This window comes from Xiphophorus hellerii, chromosome 23 (genome assembly GCF_003331165.1).
Source record: "Xiphophorus hellerii strain 12219 chromosome 23, Xiphophorus_hellerii-4.1, whole genome shotgun sequence".
NCBI classification, from domain to species: Eukaryota; Metazoa; Chordata; class Actinopteri; order Cyprinodontiformes; family Poeciliidae; genus Xiphophorus; species Xiphophorus hellerii.
Genome location: NC_045694.1, coordinates 2,450,186 through 2,468,823, shown reverse-complemented (window position 1 = coordinate 2,468,823; position 18,638 = coordinate 2,450,186). Strand labels below are relative to the sequence as shown.

The following is an 18,638-nucleotide window of genomic DNA, read 5'->3' as shown; positions in this document are numbered from 1 at the left end:
TTAGGGGCGCGGGTATCATTACCTTGATGAATTACGGAAGGTATAACGATTATGGAAATTGTCATCGACTGATCATTCATCTCAATTTATTGCAGCTCAGTGCCACGGTGGCCCAGCAGCCTGAAATGTTATCATGTCAATAGTTCTAAGGGTTGTTATCAATGCTTGCTTTGCTCTCAAAGGCCGAGCACTGTAGGCCTGTTGTACGCCATCCATCGCAATCCAGAGCTTAACAGCTGAGCCCCTTGATAATTTGTGAGGTGAAAAGGGAAGCTAATTGAAAAATTGACTGGTCACATTTCTAGAGTGGTCATGGACTCGGAAGAAGATGTGGGGCTTAATGAAGGGCTGATTTTAACTTAGAATGGAGTTTGGTTTTACAATCCCTCTTTCACTCTCGCCGCACTGAGAACTGGGTTTAAGCGGCTCTAATTTCTCACAGAGGAAATGTAATTGTGTCTAAAACTAATTTGTGAAGTCATAAAACTATCAGCATAAAAGAGCTGAGCTTTTTCATGACAAAACTGGGATTTCAGATTAATCTCCCTGCTGTTTTACAGCTAACAGTATGGAACGTTTAACCTACAATGTGCAGAAAAATAAAAAATCACAACGTCTGTATCAAAGTACAAATTGTGCATGCAACATTAACACAGCAGCTATTTTTGATCATGTCTTTATTGAGAAACTGGTTGTAAGCATCTTGCCATAAAGCCCTGATTGGAGTCCCAAAGAGATCTGTAGGAAGATATTGCTCTGTGCTCAGCGTCAACAATGAGGGGCCACCTCGGGGAGGTTGTTAGTGCTCTGCATGTTTGCATCTATTATCATAACACACCTACAGTAAAGGCAGAACGGCGCTTAAAGTCTTTTACTCACACGACACATCCCAACCCGCTTATTGAGAATATGTATGAATATGATTAAACCCCTGACATTCATAATTTTCAGTGCAGCGGTGAAATTGGTAAGCCTCTGAGACAATAAATCCTAGTTATGTCAAATGCGCTCATTAGACTTCAATTTATGAAAATTGTGCAGGATATGAAGATTTGCAAAGGTCCAGACTCAATGAAAGCCTGTGATGGAGCCCCTCTGGAGACTTTTCTAATCGCTGCAGCAGGAATATCGCTGCGTAATGGAAGACATATCTCTTCATTAGCCCTGTGTTGGAGTACAGTAACATGCACTCCAGCTTTGATAAACACAGTGCTGTTTTCTTGCCATGGCACTTTTAGCACACAAAAGTTGCTTATATTTTAAGTAGGTCGTCTCAGGAAATAAAAACAAAAAAACAAGTGTTATGGCTTATTGCTTAAAAGAAACAACCAGTTTCTGAAACCATAATGGTATACTTAGCTACCATTAGAGCCGAATCAGTCTCACTCGGGCAGCAAATGGGAGGTGGTGCTGCAGTTCCTGTTTAGGTAAAGCAGGATTTTATTACCAGCTCACGTGTGTACAGTTCTCTGCTGAGACACAAACAACTCCAAGGCTTTGGAGGGTTGTTAAACATGTATGGTGCAGCTCAGACATCTGCATCACATTATTAACCAATTACTAGAAAATTTCACCAGAGAAGCTGTTTGATCTCACCTATTTAAAATGCTACAGCTGATTGCCTTTTGGTGTGTTTTTTTCTTGTTTAAGCAACACAATAAGTGTGCAACATAAAAGGAAATTTCACCTTAAAGTGTGAGATGACCTACTTTTTTTATCATTTGGCAACATTTTGAGACATTTCATCTTTGTAGATGATTTTTTTTTGTGCTCCATCCTTTTATCTACACAGTTTTTGAGTTGAAATGACACATTCATTATCCCACATTTTATTTTTTTTAAGCGTCTTTACTTATTTGTTCACATTCTGTTTTTTAATGGTTGCTAATATGTTGTCTGAAACCATACCACTGCATTTAGTCAAATCCATAAATTCACTTTTTTATGTGTTTTGTTATGCACCAAGGCATTTCTAAAATCAGTGCCATTGGAGAAACTAAATTTTATTAACGGGCTGAAATGGCACAAATTAGATTATTTTTCATTTACAGAAGAACAGCTTGTTTCGTTGTTGATGATGATTGACGTTTCTGAATCGCTGATGTAGAACTGTGCCACTCGTGGAGGCAGCATGTTGGAGTAGATCTGTTACTTTAGTTCTGATGTGGTTGTTTGTTAACTTTTCTATTCAGAATGTTTTTGGCTGAATAATTGCATGCTTAGACAATTATTCCTTCTGGTTCTGGATTTCTGCTTTTATTTTTAATTTTTTACACAGCCATGGCAAAAACACATTGTTTTTACAGCTGAGAACAGCTTATTAAAATGTGAAAAGCTCAAAAAATACATAAACTTCAACCCAAATCCTACTGGAGTTGGAAAAGCTTCATGGATGAAGAGCAGAGACAGAGAAGGAGGAAATTCAAACCCTTTCCAGGACTTTTCTACCCAACTTTCTAACCATACAGCCAGACAAAGATTTAAAAATGAGTGGACAAAGCAAATGAGGTGGATTAGCAGTTCTTCCAAAACTGATAATGTCATCCAGAACACATTTCTGTTGAATATTATCTCATCTCTGCTGCCCAGAAATTTAGCTGTTAGCATGTCATGAATCTATGAAACAGCAACAGTCTTCAGTCAGAAGCCTTCTTAGATTTCTTGCAAGGCTGACTGCTGTAGGAGATTCTTCATATCCATAGCATCGCCATCAACAACACTTCTCTAAAATTACATGGATATGAGTTATGGTAACATTTAATTTTCCATTTGGATAAATAAGTGATTATTGAACTGAGTGTGTTTGACTTTAAATGTGAAAGTAGATATATATTTTTAGATCACAAGATCTAAAAAGCCCCAGCAAATTAATTCCACATTTTTTTCAGCTTTAACATTTGACTTTGTAATGTAAGGGTTAAGGATGAAAATCTGAAACACATAAAACTAGTGATTTAGATTTTTAGCACCATCTCACAGCACATTGATCACACAAAATCCTAAACATGAGGAGACCGAATGCAAGGACACTGAAAAAATGCTACAGGAGTTCAGGTTTGTGGGCTAATTATTGCTGAAAACCAACAAGTTTTTTTTTTTTTTACCCAAGATGGAAAACAAACCAGAGGTGTCTTTCCTGGTGGAGTATGTTTTCAAACCCAGGACCAATTAAAAAATGGCCTCTGTTTCCATGTGCCCTTGTTATCCGCATTTTCTTCTAAGATCTTCCTCTATTCTCCAAAAACTTGAGACTGAGGTGCAGTTATTTGCAGTTACTTAGAGAGCAGCTTGCTTCCTCTCTGGGAGGTATTTTTTTGTGTTTAAAAGCAAGGCTGTGGATAACTCTTTGAATTGGCTGCATTAGCCACAGACTCAGGGGAGAAGCAAACACTTTCAAGAATCCAAAGGCAGTTATTACCCGAGAAGTAAACTTCAACTTGATTTTTTTCTGTGCTGCAGAGTGTCATGGATACGCCGCTGTTAAACCCGACGAAGGAAATATGTGACAGCAATCAGAAAATTCAACAGCTTTCACAATTAATTTTGCTTAAATTGGCATCATTTGTTTGTTTGTATTTGTAGAAATACATGCATATTTCCAGTGAGACCAGCACTTTGTATTTTGAATAAGATGTTAAATTTATTCTAAGTAAAACACAATAATTCAACCTGGCTGTTTATTTGCTTATACACCTTTCATTAAAACTCACATATTGGTTGACAGTATTGAAATTTTCTTGGACTCAGCTAAAATGCACTTGACACACTTTATGTGAAATAGAAGGGTAAAAATACAGCAGGCACCTACCTCTGCATAAAGGATCATGCACTACTTTGGGTTTGCAAAAATGTAGAATCCCAGATATAGTTCTTAATTTTTATGTAACCTGAAAGTAGCACACATTGAATCTATAAATTTTCAAAAAACATCCCTGGAGGAACTTGTGATGATTTACCATCATTTAACTGACTTGACCTGAAACAGATATATAAAGAATAGAAAAATTATGTAACAGTAAGATGTAATGATTCGTCTATTTGGAAAATATAATTTTTTTCTCAATACCTTAAACCATCTTTGTTTCTATGTACTGCAGTCTGACTGCTACTGCATCATTTAAGTGAGTACTGAGAAAAGAAGCTCTGACAGTGTCAAACCAGCTGACAGAATGTCCTCTGAGGCAGCTTTTATGTGTGTGTCTTTGTGGGAAAGAGACAAGAAAGTGGGACAAATTGTGTAAGAAAAATCTTTGCTCACCATTTTAAAATGTGAAAAACAGAATAAAAACTCATATATATATATTTAGATAAGACATAAAAAGGCATATTTATGTATATAATGTATAAAGTGTACTTGCTGTTTCGGACAAGTGTATGTCAACTGGAAGTGATTTTTTTTCTCATGCTTAGGAGCAACATTTCAAAACAGTGCAAACCAAATACCACAATATAGTTTTGCCATGATGTTCTCATAGTTCAATCATATTTTAACCAGCAATATTTCTGAATAAATTATTACTGACTAATATTTTTGGTTCATTGTATCAGATAAAAAAATGGTTTCAATCAACTTTTCTTTTCCTCAAAATCATAATATTTATATATATATATATATATATAGTTTTTCTAATGATAATGAAAGGATTTCAGTAATTTATCACAATGTAAAATTGTGACATGAAGAAGAATGCTTCCTGTTAATGAACAACAACATACCTTTTCCACAATAGTCCCAGAGACATGACATTCTCTGTCAAAAAAAAAAAAGATGGAATTAAATTAACACGCCTGTCTGCTACTTTCTGTCTTCCATAATCCTTGTGCAAAGCAAAAGAACATGTGATTTATTTCTGGAGCTTTCTCTGCTTGCTTACTGCTTAAGCTTTTCAAATTAACTAAACGTGCTTCGCTGTATCCACTGCTTGCTCTGGTTTGCCACAGGTTTCTTTGCCTTTGAGGTTGTTCACCCATCTTTAAAATTCAGAATGACACTGAGCCTGACCAGTATTGGAGAAGCTGTTTCATTTTACTGTAAGTCCATTTTGGAACACAAATTGAAAACCCAAAGTCCACTTCTGTCAGACTGAAGATTAACTAGTTGTGAATTTTATTTTATTTGTACTTTTTACAACAAAATTAAAAGTAAATTATATTTATTTAGAAATAAAAGTCTTTGTTAGACAAGAGTCCAAGAGCTTTAAATGTAAGGAGGTGCTCACTAGAAATGCACACAAACTTACAAGTTATTAAAATAACAGAAGACTAAAGTTGTGATTTTGATGGATTTTTAATCATCTGTTGTTTGCTCTTAAATTGTTTTCTTGGGTTTTTCCCTCCTCTGACTTGGTGGTGTTTCGTTGACCAGTTCCGATCAATAGACAGGTTCAGAGAACAACCTGAGAAGAAAATCAAGGCACCTCCAGCTTGTTTCAAAATGTCCTCTGAGATTTGGAAACCTGGCAGTGAGGCATCTGCCTCTGTCCTCCTTTAAACACCATTCTGCCTTAACTGTCGGTGTCCTCTGCATAAATCTGGACAAAATGCAACACTTCATCTTTACTGAAGTAAACAATTTTTTAATGTTGATATTGCTAGACATAAATATGTATTTGTGCATGAAATTGTTATTTTTCTGTCCTCTGTTGCTCAGATATGAAAGCAAAAAAAAGAAAAGGTGCATCCCTAAAATCCTCACTGTATAACCAAGGGTGAAAGCTGTTTTGTCCGTTTCGAAGGGATTCATTTCCACATGAAAAGAGAAGTTCTGTCCAATCCCTTTATACACGTCCGTTTAGTTTGCTGAGCACAATACCCAACTAACAAAAGGCAATAGCCTTTACGGTGCAAATATAATGCACTGCACACATACAGAGCGCACATCCATTGTTGCTTTTGCTTTTTAACAGACATTGGACAAGACGAGGCACAGCTCTGAACACATCAGGCTCGCTGTCTGACCCCTGGGGGGACAAAATTCCTGCATACACAGAGTGAGTAACGGAGAGGATGCATAATTTGTCAATGCTGCTTTTTTTGTAATGTCCACAGGTCTCTCTGTCCCCATGGTGTGGCCCATCTGTTTTCTCTGCTGATGCCGTACATATGTAAAACACACAGAGCCGTAGTAAGGTGCAGTGTTTTACTCTTTAATGTATGCGATGCTCTTGGGCTTCAGTGGTGAAGTTTCTGGTTCATGTTTTGTGCATTCTGCCACGCACCCCAAGAGCCAAAAGCAACCTGGGAAGCAAATGCGGCAAATAACCGGGTCCTACGTTCTCAGAATGTTCTGACATTTAATTTTAGAGGCTAGGCCCAACTTTAATCTATAAGTCTACCAGAGGCACTGGACTGCAGGACGCATTAATCGAGCACTGTGTGTTCATACTGATAAAACAGCATCCTGTTAGGAAGTAATCAATCTTTAACATGTTTGGGGGTTATTTGTTTGGTGTAAAGCATTTTTGGTATTGAATCATTCCCGCTCTGTCTCACTCACTTTATAGGTATAAATTCTTGAAACACTCCTTTTATCGAGTCTTTGAATTCAAGTGCTGGAAGTGACTGGCCTCCAATAGAGGGCACAGTTGACTGCATCAACATGGAGTGTGTGTGCCTTGCTGAAAGTCTTACAGGAGAGAAGGAAGTAATACTGAACTGAGTATGGAAACTAAATGGACGTAAAATAACATCTGCATGAACAATGGAGATGAATATGTTGCTTAGTAACTAATTTACAGCCTCTTTGGATAGATCCCAAAAACTATTAGTGAGCAGAGACATATTTTGTCTGCTAGTAAAAGAAAAATAGAAGACTAAGAATTCAGGTCCTTTTCATGTCCTTACTTTATTGCATGCCCTTGACTGAAGACTGAATGGCATTGTTGGAGACAGATTGTTGGGCAGTTGGCTTTTATGCAGATAATGCCATTTGATGGAGGCGAGTGTTTGATGTGCTGCGGGTGTAACAGAGGAATCAAGCATCGGAGGGTAGGGCTGATTTTGCTTGGAGAAAAGCTGTCCTCAGTGATAACTTCATCTCTGCATGTGGCCAGACGTGGGGTAAATTCAGGAAGGGGATTTAAAGGAAAAATGCCCTGTCAGAGCTGCAGTAGTTGGCCCCCTATTGAGCTGCGGAGCCTGCAGACCATAGTTTGAAGGTCTGTGATCTGCCATTGGTATTGTTAGTTTTCTCTCTTCTCTCTCCCTCAGAACCAAAACGACTCAGCCTCAAAATGCCTTTCTAGTGGGATTAGCGGACTGTTGCTTTTGTAATTAATGAAACTCTGCTTTCTGTGCAGTATCCTCTAAATGCTATCATTTGAAGCCCATCAGATAGAGTCCCGTATGTTTTCGTCTGAGCCGTCTTGGTATTAGGCCAGGGCAGAGAATGGCTGGGAGGCGTGTGGACTTATCTCTGCAGCTGAAGCTCATCAAGATGAAATTTTCACACTTTACAAAGTGCAGAAGAACTTCAAGTCTGTCTGCATTATCATCAACCGAGGTCCATTAGGGCATTGGAATGGCCTCCTCTCATGCTGTTAAATGCTCCTGTGAGAAATAAGGAGGGAAAATCTAGACATGAAGAGGCATCTGAATTTATTTGTATATTAGTAATTAAATACTTTTATTTATATAATACATTCAAATACAGATCTGACTGAACAAAGAGTTTTATACTGTTTTTAGGAAAACTAACAATAAATTTAAAAAAACAACAAAAATCTACTATTACTAATAATACACAATGGCAAATTAACCCTTTAATTCCAGATGTATAGTTTTTGATACGATATACTTTATCAAACTTTATTCCTTCCTCAGAAATCTGCTCTATTGAGTAACATGTTACTGAATATGTTTATTTTATCTCTAAAAATGTAGCAAAAAATACTTTTGGGAATGGTGAAAGTGATAAATGCTGCTTTAGCCATGTGTTTTATAATCCATACAAATGTTTTATTATTGGTTATGATTATTACAAAAGTAACTTTCTTGAATATGATACTGATTGTGGTTCAAAAAAGGAGAAACCTAAGTAATTACTTTCTTGCTTTCTTTCATTAAAAGCAAGCAGATAATTATAATAAACAGTTACAGTTTTATCAATTCAAAATTTTCTAAAAAGCATTTCATGTCTGATCCTTTCTAAGGTTTGGAATGTCAGATTTCAGTCTTGAACTAAAGGCAGGGATGGAAAGAGCCCATTAAACATCAAGGAATGAGTTTCCTTAGAAGTGGACCAGCAACTGAAAAGATTCTGTCTTCTTTGAGTTTGAAACATCGTCTACAGGCAGGTAGAAGTTTATCCGTTGATCTGGGAGCTCTTGAAGGTGGATGAAAATGACTGGAATCAGCTGTCTGGAGGGACTTGCCCATGATCAACAGAACCTTAAAATGAACTGAGAAATAACTGGAGAGCTGAAGCAAAGCGGCTCAGGCTGGAGGGATGAGATCAGGACACAGCAGGATTTTGGACAAACTGCAGACATGATAATTAAGACGGTAGCAGACTTATTTATAATAATTCAGTTTAAAGTAATAAAAGCATGAATGAATATATCTAAATTATGTTAAAAATACAAAAGTTTTGCGATAATTCCTCATTTCTGGTAAATATTTTTCTTTTAAATCTGTGGAATGTGTCTGAATGTATGTTCAGCAACAAGGCAATTCAAAGTTCGTTACAGGATTTTTTTTGTTTGTTTGTTTTAATCCGTCTGTGTGTAATTAATCTATAGAATGTGTTTTGCGTAGTGAAATAAATGAATGTTTCAAAACTGTTGAAAATTTTTCATATATGACTGAATACATCTTAAGGCATAAGTTTATTTTATTTAATTTTTTTTCACCTTTATTTTATTTCTACTTGAATTAATTTCACTTGTTTTAAATTCTAATATTTTGTTCATTTGTTTTAATCATTCTTTTTGTTCAGTAACTGCTGTTTTTAAAATACTTTTTAAAATAATATTTGTTTGATTGTAGCAAGCATGTGGCGACAGTGAAAATAAAGAAAACAGGGCAGTGGACCAGGATTACTTCCTATGTTAAAGATTTCCAAGCACCCAGAGTCCATGGCAGCAGAGGCTTCAGTGACTTCATTTTTGGTGGTTTTGATTGATGGAGTTAAACTGCATATTTTGTACTGTATCCATTCTACAGCTGATGGATGCACTACAGATGGTGGATGGACTGAAACAATATGAATCGAGCTTTACACAGAAGCAACATTTCAATTTGAACAGTGAGGCTCAGGCTTCCTTGTTTATCTAACAGTTTAATTAACAGCTTGGGTAACCTTTAGCTGCTCGTGTTTGCTGCTAAGAAATAACATTTCTTTACATCAATCTGGCTTTTCCCTTGTTTGACTGAAGGTAAGAAACTGCAGGTTTGAGAGTTATCCAATTAAAAGGCTGGGAGTCCTTACAGGTCCACTGTAAGCTTAATGAACTGCTTCTCTAAACAAAAGGAGGAGAGGATGCTGGGGGAGAGCAGCCAGGTGGCCTGATCACAGTTAATCCACATCTGCTGTTTGATTTTTATGTTTTTTCCATTTAAGTAAATTTGGATGTAATTGCATCAAATGAATTTTTTGGGTTGAGACGTCCTGTTAGTTTTCTCTTAATGAAGCTCCTCCTGTTGTTTACAGGTGTCGCCGTTTGCTTGTTGCTCACAGGCTGGAGGTCAGAGTTGACCCTCCTCTGTATTTACGGCCTGTCCCGGTGCTCATAGACAGAGAACAGGCTGAGGCTGAGGCTGAGGCTGAGGACGGGATGCGCAGCTTCCCAGCTGACAAGTGCATATCGGACAAAAGCGCAGCGGAGCGGATGGCCAGCATCCGCATCCGCATCCTTACCGAGTGAGGAAAGGAAATTTTTTTCTACCCTTTTTTCTCCCCTCTAAATTTCCTGCACAGCTGCTTGGCGACAGGAAATGTATATCCGTGTTATCTCCTGAGGGGGGGAGGACAGATGTATTGCTGGAACTACTGCCTGAGCTGATTCGCCGGGAGGACTGGGAAGATTTCGGAGCAGAAACACGTTTCTGTCGGAGCTGGCAGCTCAAGCTCTCCGCTCCGTCGCCACAACATCCACAGCGCTGGACACAAGTCTGTTGCTCCGAGACGTGCGCATCGGTTTCCGCGTCTGGAACCGGACTGAGAGGTGATTTTTTTTTTTTGTGCAGAAGAGAGAAGAATAAACTCGTTGCCAAATTGCACACGCGGTTTATTGTGCGCGCTGCTGCCTGCAAGTTGGGAGCGAAGCGCACCGCTGGAAGTTTATGCGCCTCGGACAGACCCGCAGCAGCTCCTTACAGGTCAGTGATCCCTTATTATTCCATATTAACACAATTCTACAAATCCAAACAACAATAAATTTAAAAAAATCACAATATATTTGTGCTGTAAACATGCCGGATTTGCTCTTCTGTAATATTCCGTATCCTTTGACAAGAGGCAGCGCCGGCCGCAACCTGCTGGGATCCCTGTCCCATTTTCCATCTCCACGCTGATAAATATGAATTAGATTTATGTTCTTTGATTTTTGATTTTTATTTTTTTTAAGCTGTGGAAGTCATCCTGTTTTAATGAGAACACGATATTTCCCGATCAGCTTCGGTTGGGGGTTTGCTTTGCAATATGAAGTTTAATAATAAAACGCAGAGTTTGCCTCTGATTTAGAAGCGGTGTCAAATTTTCATATTTTATTACACATTACACATGGTCATTTGATGTTTTTTATCATTATTAAACCATCAATAATGATGAATGACACCAACCTTCATCCTATTCTCTTACTTTTTAAACCTAGACTGACCCATTTAAAAAAATAAAATAACAAAAACTTATTGTGGTTAGAAAAATCAATCAGTCTCATACGTGATTCAACTTTACTACTCAGTTCACTCTTAATTAAGAGGCATTTGACTTTTACACTCATCAGTCCATAGTTTGGGCTTTCAGCTTTAAGATCTGGTGAAAAATCCTAACATGAGTCGTCTGTTGGTTCTGAAACAAGTCTTGAGATCCAAAGCTGCTCAGGTCTGAGATGAGCCTAATCAGTGAAAACTCGGCCACATCTCCCGTAGAAGAAACAACTGTGATCTTTTCTCTCAACTTAATATTTTTTTATTACAATTACACAAGATACTTAAGATTTCTGGTCACTCCCCCTTATCTTGTGGTTTTAAACATTGAATGGTGCTCAGACTACCATGGAGAGAAACGTTGATCTGATTGAACTCTGACATGGATCAGGCTGAACACAATATCCAAAACATGCATCTGAGTCCACATGATAACCCAGGAGGACAAGTATATCTGTTCAACTAAATTGATTTATGGCTTTTTTCCCCAGTGTGATTGAGGAACTACAACAGTTGAGGCCACTTTATGTTTTATGCTCCATGTCTGACAAAGACTGGAATCATAAACTAATGCAGAGCTTCACTACTTGGGGCGTGTGTGGTGAATTATGCTCGCTGAAAGGTTTGTTGCCCCTCCGTTCACGCCATCCTCCCTGCAAATCATGACATGTACTTCTACGAGGATGAAAAAATAAGTTTAGGAAGACGTGGCAAGTATTTTATGAGAACCAATAAACTCCCAGAGACAACAATCTGTCTCTTCTGGCACCCTGTAGGGGCACGACAGTCACATCTCCTGTACAGAGGCACTGATCATAACTGGAACTGGCCTCCCGGTACAGCAACCAGGCTCCTATATGACTCTTTTCCTGCTGCCAGAGTGTACTGATAAATGACACATGTTGTGTTGACACATTCAGAAACACACCTGGATTCAGAAGGATGCCAGTTGCTCTCTGTCCATCAACACATTTAGCACAGCTGTAGAGAAAACGTGCTGGAGTTCACTGTTTATGGGGAGCGCCGTAGTCTGGCAGATGGCTATGCATCGAGCACTGAGACATTTTCTGCTGTGACCTCTTATTGAGGCTTTAATCTAATTCCTCAGCTTTTAACGTCACTGACTTTCAGTCAGCTAATTGAAGCAGGTGACTTCATTTTCTTAGGAGAATTCCGGGAAGTTCTGTGGATGATTCTCTAATCCATGCTTTGAGTTTAAAATTGTATACTAGTTCATTCAGAAATATTAGAAGAATTGTGTACACAACATTGTTTATTTCTTAGATAATTCCCTTTTTCATTATTCCTGTGGAGAATTCTGTCTAATGATGCCAAGTTGAATCCTGGCTTTACACAGTTTTTTTTATTTTCTAGAAAAAGCAGTCAGGATGATTCGTCCTGCGAACACCTGAGTGATGTGGAAGAACAGTCCGTGCTCAGACCTGCACATACAGTATCTCACTTTTTTTTTTTTACTTGCGGGTGCTGAGAATGGCACAAGATGACCTCTGGGATTAAAACATTTGATATGCCAAACATCGTCGCCGAGTCGCCTGTTTCAACACGTCGGAGCAAACATGTGAAGGTTAATGCAGCCTGACAAACTACCACCAGTTCCCCAGGCTCGACGGATCGCTTCCACGTTGTATTTACTTTACATTATTGCTGCCCTCTAATCTGTTACTATTAACACAAATCCTGCTCTGCTATCGTCTGTTGTACTCTCTTTCACCTGCTTTTTCTTTCTCTTGATGCACTTTCCCTTCACTCCCACGAGAGCAGAGCGGCATCATGATGAATAGTAGAAAAGTGCATGCATAGCACGCTATAGTGCATTCTTTAGGTCGATTGGAGTTTAACATAACCGATGTAACCCGCATCAAACAATAGTCATTTCCCACTCGGAAGCCCTGCAGTCAGAGGATTACTTGAATTTAGCACAGTGATGGCCCACCTGCAACAAAGTTGATCCTGTTTAGAAAGCATCATGAAAGGAAAAGGTGGTGTGTGGGATTTGTGCAAGTTGCCAAATTATTGCTGAAAGTCACCCTTGGATTTGGAAGGGAGCGGATTGCGTGCTCTTGAAATGTGCTTAGAGAAGGGATATTTAGTGACAGCACTTGATGCATTACCATGCTCCTTAACTACATTGTATTGCTGCACGAGGAAAGCAGAAAACACCATAAAAAACATGGCATATGCTTTATGCACAACCGCTTTGTGTATAACATATTTATTTCTTACCCAATTCATAAATATGTTGATAGATTCACTACAGAGAAGCTTGAGACAGCTAAGAATATAAATGGGGATTTTTATTCACATAAAGATGAATGTTCCACGTTGATGCGATACATCAGAAATTGGGCTCTGATTGAACAGGACGGATGAGTGTTCTCAAGGCAATGGCTATTGTGGCTGTCTGATGGCTGTTGTGCAATGCCTAGCATGATTTATTGCTTTGTTCATAACATAAACTGATCCTGCATCTTATCGCACACATGCGTACAAACGTGTTGGTGGCGATGCCGTGCGTAGGCGTTTGCAGACTCAACAACTAAATTGGTAATTGTTTGTGATGATGCGGGAGCCATTCTGCAGCTGGATTGCTTAAAATCAAGAAAAGCAGATATTCAAGCATGACAGCTCTGTTTTTGGGAGGGTTGATTGGAGTCTTTGTGGCCAAAGCATGCTGGGATTAAAGCCACCTGCCACCAACCACAGGATACCGTCCTGCTGGTCCAGTTCTGGATGTAGCGCCACCTCACACTGTTGTAGCCTACAGATTACCATTTATGGCTCAGCGGGCTCCAGTGGGCTTTCTGGGTCAGGACCAGGCGGAAAGATTGGACAGTGGGCTTGACTTTGAAACAGAAAACCTCTCCCTGCATGTTCCAGGCTGAGGCTTGGTGAGGAGAGCCAAAAAGAAATGCGCTTACTTGTGTCATAGGGAGAATAAAATAGAATTTCATCGTGTTCTCTGTTTGTGAAAATTGCCCAGAGCAGTGTGTAAGTTCAGCTTTTGTGAATATAACTGGAATTATATATGAAGTCACAAACTGTTCCACATTTTAAGGGTGTCAGGGGTCACTGTTACTGGTTGTCTAGAAATGGCAAAAATATTCAAAATAGTTTCTTTTTATTTATGCTTTTCTTCCATCTGCAGTTCACTTTTGTTTGTTTTACATAATTTCTGCATCACATTGGTGTTTCTGCATGTTCACAAAGCAGCGTTAGCACTGAAAAAAGGGATAGCTTGAGCCTGCCAAAGGCCTCAGGTCTGGTCTTTTGTGACCCCTGGACAGCCCAGTGGGAAGCTGGGCGGGAGCAGAGCTTGTCAATGAAGCCGCTTGATGGCCTCAATAATTCAGTCGACACGGCCTCTGTGATGCTGAAAGCCTGATATCTGATCGGTGACGAAGGGCGATGATGAGTAGGAGCGTGTGAAGCCAGTCAGAAACACATTCTCTGTGGCTTTTTATTTTCTCAGAAGGGTGAAGAGAAAGAAAATATGGAATATCAGTCGACTGAAGAGTGTACAAGCTGGAGCCTCGCAGACAGTGTAATAGTATACAGGTCAGCAATCTTTGACTTCCAGAGGCGTATGATGTGTATTCAGGAGTCGCTCTCTGGCCAATCGTTGCTGGTCAGACTTTCTAAGTTTTTCCCCTGAAAGTTGAAAAACCTCCACAATGCAATGAGTTTTCAGATTGATGTTTCTTTTATAAGGCCTGCAGTGTGTTTCTGTATTCTCTTAGTGTGCCATCATGACCTACATACTCCCTAAAATGCTGACAAGCGAAGAATAGAACCATCTAGATTCTTTTTGTATTGTTTATGCGGCACAATTGCTTAAAGAAAAAAAAAATCACTCGATATGAGTTTTCATTCTGTGTCTGCAGTGTGTACCTGCTCTAATTTCATACCACCGAAGAGAGTATATTGATTTATTTTGGACCATTTATGTGAATTTGTATTTTTAGCAGAACATCAGCGTCTTTATTTGGTCAGATTTTATAGTTTCCCGTAGTTGCAGCAGCGATAGAGTATTGCATTCCCATTGCAGTAGTCATGACTGAAGTTTTCCGCCAGTCTGTTGTCTGCGACTGTTATGATTGCTGTGTATATTCCATCTGCCCCTGCATTTTCTAAAGGAGGAAGGGTTAGTTTGTGGTACAATCATGCGCGATGCATTTGAATGACACCCGGTGTCAGCACTTTGGAATAGCTCTCCGTATTTGAATTTTTATCTGCTAGCCAGGTTTGTATGCTCACAGCATTTCTAATGTAACTCCAGTCCTGATCTTCAGTATGTGTCTCAGTGCTCTTTGAATAGGATCTGGCAGAAGATGTCCAGGTTAGACACAAGCTCGAGTGATATTTGATTGAGAATTTCGCAATTAAAAATCCACTCTTCCCTGAATAAATTATATTTGATCAATGATTCCCTTCTTTTCCTCTCAATCAGTCAAATCCATTCTCCTTTGTTTACCAGATTTATTGTGCACATAAATGCTTTCATACTTGCACTGCCTCTCCGTGGCACTGAGATTGCTCTTTCCCGTCATCACATTGTAGGCGCGGCATTACTACAATTTAATTTATTTCCGTAACAATGGGTCGATCATGGATTTTGTCTGTAAATTGCCACAGGTCTGCGCGGCTGAATTTGTTTTACACAGCGTGGAGCCGTTTTTTTCTGAGTAAGCATTACCTGGAAATTTGTTGATGCTGTCTTGCAGGGTTCTCAATAAAGCCAATGCACATGAACTGCATTACTTCCTCAGATCCCATATGTGAAGCAGGCGTTGCGTTTGCGCTGATATCACAGTCAGGCTGAGGCCCAATGAATTAAGACTGTCTAGCGTAATTGGTTGTGTGATACGGAAGGAAGCACCTATTTTGATAAGAGCTGGGTTCAATATCTGTATCCTTGGATACAGATAAACGCAGCTGCCTGTATGTATGAATTCACTGAATAACCTGTTATTACCATTTGGGATCCAGCCACTGCAAAAGAAACGTTAAAAAAGCCCCTTTTTTTATTCCACTTGTCCACACATAGCAATTACATTTCAAAAACTGAATTTGACTGTGCTTTCGTATTATTTATTTCTTTTTTCTTCTCTCCACTAAAAGATTCAGTGAATGCAGAACTCATATGAGTTGCTGGTGAAGAGTTATTTGAGGGATTTGTAAACATCCCTGCTCAGCTTATTGTGCTGTTTATTATGTTATCTTAGAACTGGCACATACAATTTTTTTCATTATTTAATTCACACACAACAATGCGGAGCAATAAAATAGTGAGAATTTGATGTTGACCGCTATGATTTAGCAGGGAGGGACAAGACAGGAGAAGAAAAACAGAATGATGTGGGTTCAACTCTGCTTTTTTTATCATTTGTTTTTCACTCTCACTATGGTGTTGTTTATCTTTTAAATGTGCCGCATCTATGAGGGCTGAAGCTTCGAGTCCCAGAAGCGTGGAATAATCTGAAGTGACTGTATCAGAGATTTGCATCACTTTACTCCAGTTGTGAATATTCTCCATCTTACTCAGAGACAGGAAATCCAACACAGAGCAGGATTTCATCATCGCTCATGAGTGCAGTAAGCTCATCCCTCCAAACATTTGCAGAGGAATTTGGAGCCAGCAAAATGTGTTTCTGGGTTTTTGTTTTAGTCTAACCATTTTTTAAACTTATCTAACATGTTGCACATTGCATAGTTGGGATTGGACTCTTTCAGCTGTGCCCCCCTGGTAGAATACAACTGGTAAAACTGCATCACCATATTTCCAGAAAAAAATTATGATTGCAGCAACAAAAGAAAAAATTAAAAGATAAAACTAAGTAATTTATTTGAATAATTTGAAAATCATATTGAAAACAACCATTTGATATGCAGTACTTATTTTGAGTAAAGATTCTCATGTTTTTTTTCAACAGTAAGGTGTTATTAATACAATTTTACTACCTAGTATGAAACCAGCTAAATCTAAAGTTAGAACATTAACATCCCTGATTCTACCAAAATAAATGTAGGCACACCCTTACTGGTAGATATTATTTATTACTTAGTTTATAAAATTGGCTATCAAAGTAGGCACCAGATGCTCTTGGCTGGCATGAATTGACACATGGTCAATGTTGGGTACAAAACCATGTATATAACCTTTTTTTTTAATATAGGACAACAATCACTCTCTGTAGTCAGACAATTGATCATTATGCTGTTTTTAATTGGCATGCAAAAGCAAAACAAATTTTAGAAAAAAACTAAAAAAAATTCTCTTCTGTTGGTTTGATTCATGTCTGTATCAGATTTGAAACCAAAAATTGATTCATCTCTTCAGTTGGAACATTCAGACAAGTAAGGAAGTAAATCTGAATCAGGTTTTTTTACACATTATAACGATTCTGTGTCTCCCACTCACTGCAGAATAAAGGAAATATGGAATGGCAGAAACTTGACTATGTGTCATTACAGACCTGTGATCAGTCTGTAACACGCTAGAGTGACATGTTAACCCACACACAAACGCCCACAGGTGTTATGGTATTAAGCTTCCTACCATAGAAACAGCATCCCAGTGAATGTTTTTTTTTCAGCTACATCTATAGCTGTAAACTCTTTAAACAAGTTCATCCGCGTTGCCTTTGGCCAGTGGAGCAAAAACTGCCAAAAACGAATTCATTGGGGGAAAGAGTATGTCTTGTCTCAACCTTTTAAGCAACTGAGGGACCAAAGTTTCAGTCACAGCAGGCAACCACTTTAATAATGCAAACCATAATATTGCATCATTAGTTGTTAGGGGTTGCCTGTGTTCTTCATAGAGATTTGTGTGCCTTTATGTGATGGTTGTGGGGGATAGAAGCTGTTCAGTAACAGTTCAGAAACACCTGGATAGACACTGACTGCTTTGTTGCTGCTGGAGCCTTTCTGAGACTCTGCATTTTGTTTCCTTATGTCTGGTACAAAATTTATTTGATGACCAAACAGCACTTTTACTTCTGCGTGAAGGTGTAGTTTACAAAATGTTATTGTTCTTCTTAGTTTTAAAGCTGCAGTGGGTAACTATTTAAAAAATATATGTTTTCAATTTTTTTTTAAACTGTCACTATTCCTGACAGTTTGAGACTAATAGTCCAAAAAAAAAATCAAGCTCTTCTTCTCCCTGTGGTCCTACAGCCATCTGCAGAAATACACCAGAAACAACCAATCAGAGCCAGGAGGAGGGTCTAAGCTGTTACTTATGTTTGTGTACGTACTGCTCTTATGTTTATGTACGACCTTGCACTCTGCTAGGCTACAGCTCCTTCATAGGTTACAGTGAAAGCTTAGACTAGTTGGAATGGCCACCTATGAGAATGGATAAATAGTTTTCCTGTAAGTTGTTTCTCCGTCATTAGCACAGCTGCAGCGCATCTACAACCATGACTGATGGTGCTAAACCCCTCCTCCTGGCTCTTATTGATTGTTTCTGACCAACCTGTTTTCACAGATTATCTCTCTCATGTTATACTGTCAGGACACAGTGAAAGTTTTAAGGAATGTAATATATATATATATATATATATATATATATATATATATATATATATATATATATATATATATATATATATACTGTATATTCATACTGTATATTCATATATATATATATACTGTATATTCATATATATATATATAAATATATATATATATATACAGTATATATACAGTATATATTACATACAAATTATATATATATTACATATATTATATAA

The 18,638-nt window shown here is 38.4% G+C and overlaps 1 protein-coding gene across 6 annotated transcripts in view; it reads left to right on the top strand.

Annotated features, from left to right (window-relative positions):
- Window positions 1-9,542: 9,542 nt before the first annotated feature.
- The window catches only part of LOC116714382 (teneurin-3), a 193,402-nt gene continuing 184,306 nt past the window's right edge, over window positions 9,543-18,638 (top strand). For 3 of the 6 annotated variants that reach the window (XM_032554922.1, XM_032554920.1, XM_032554919.1), the window contains exon 1: window positions 9,543-10,317. The gene's annotated coding sequence lies outside the window, so the exon portion shown is untranslated. The remainder of the gene's footprint in view (window positions 10,318-18,638) is intronic. The other 3 variants (XM_032554923.1, XM_032554921.1, XM_032554918.1) reach the window with 1 other exon arrangement.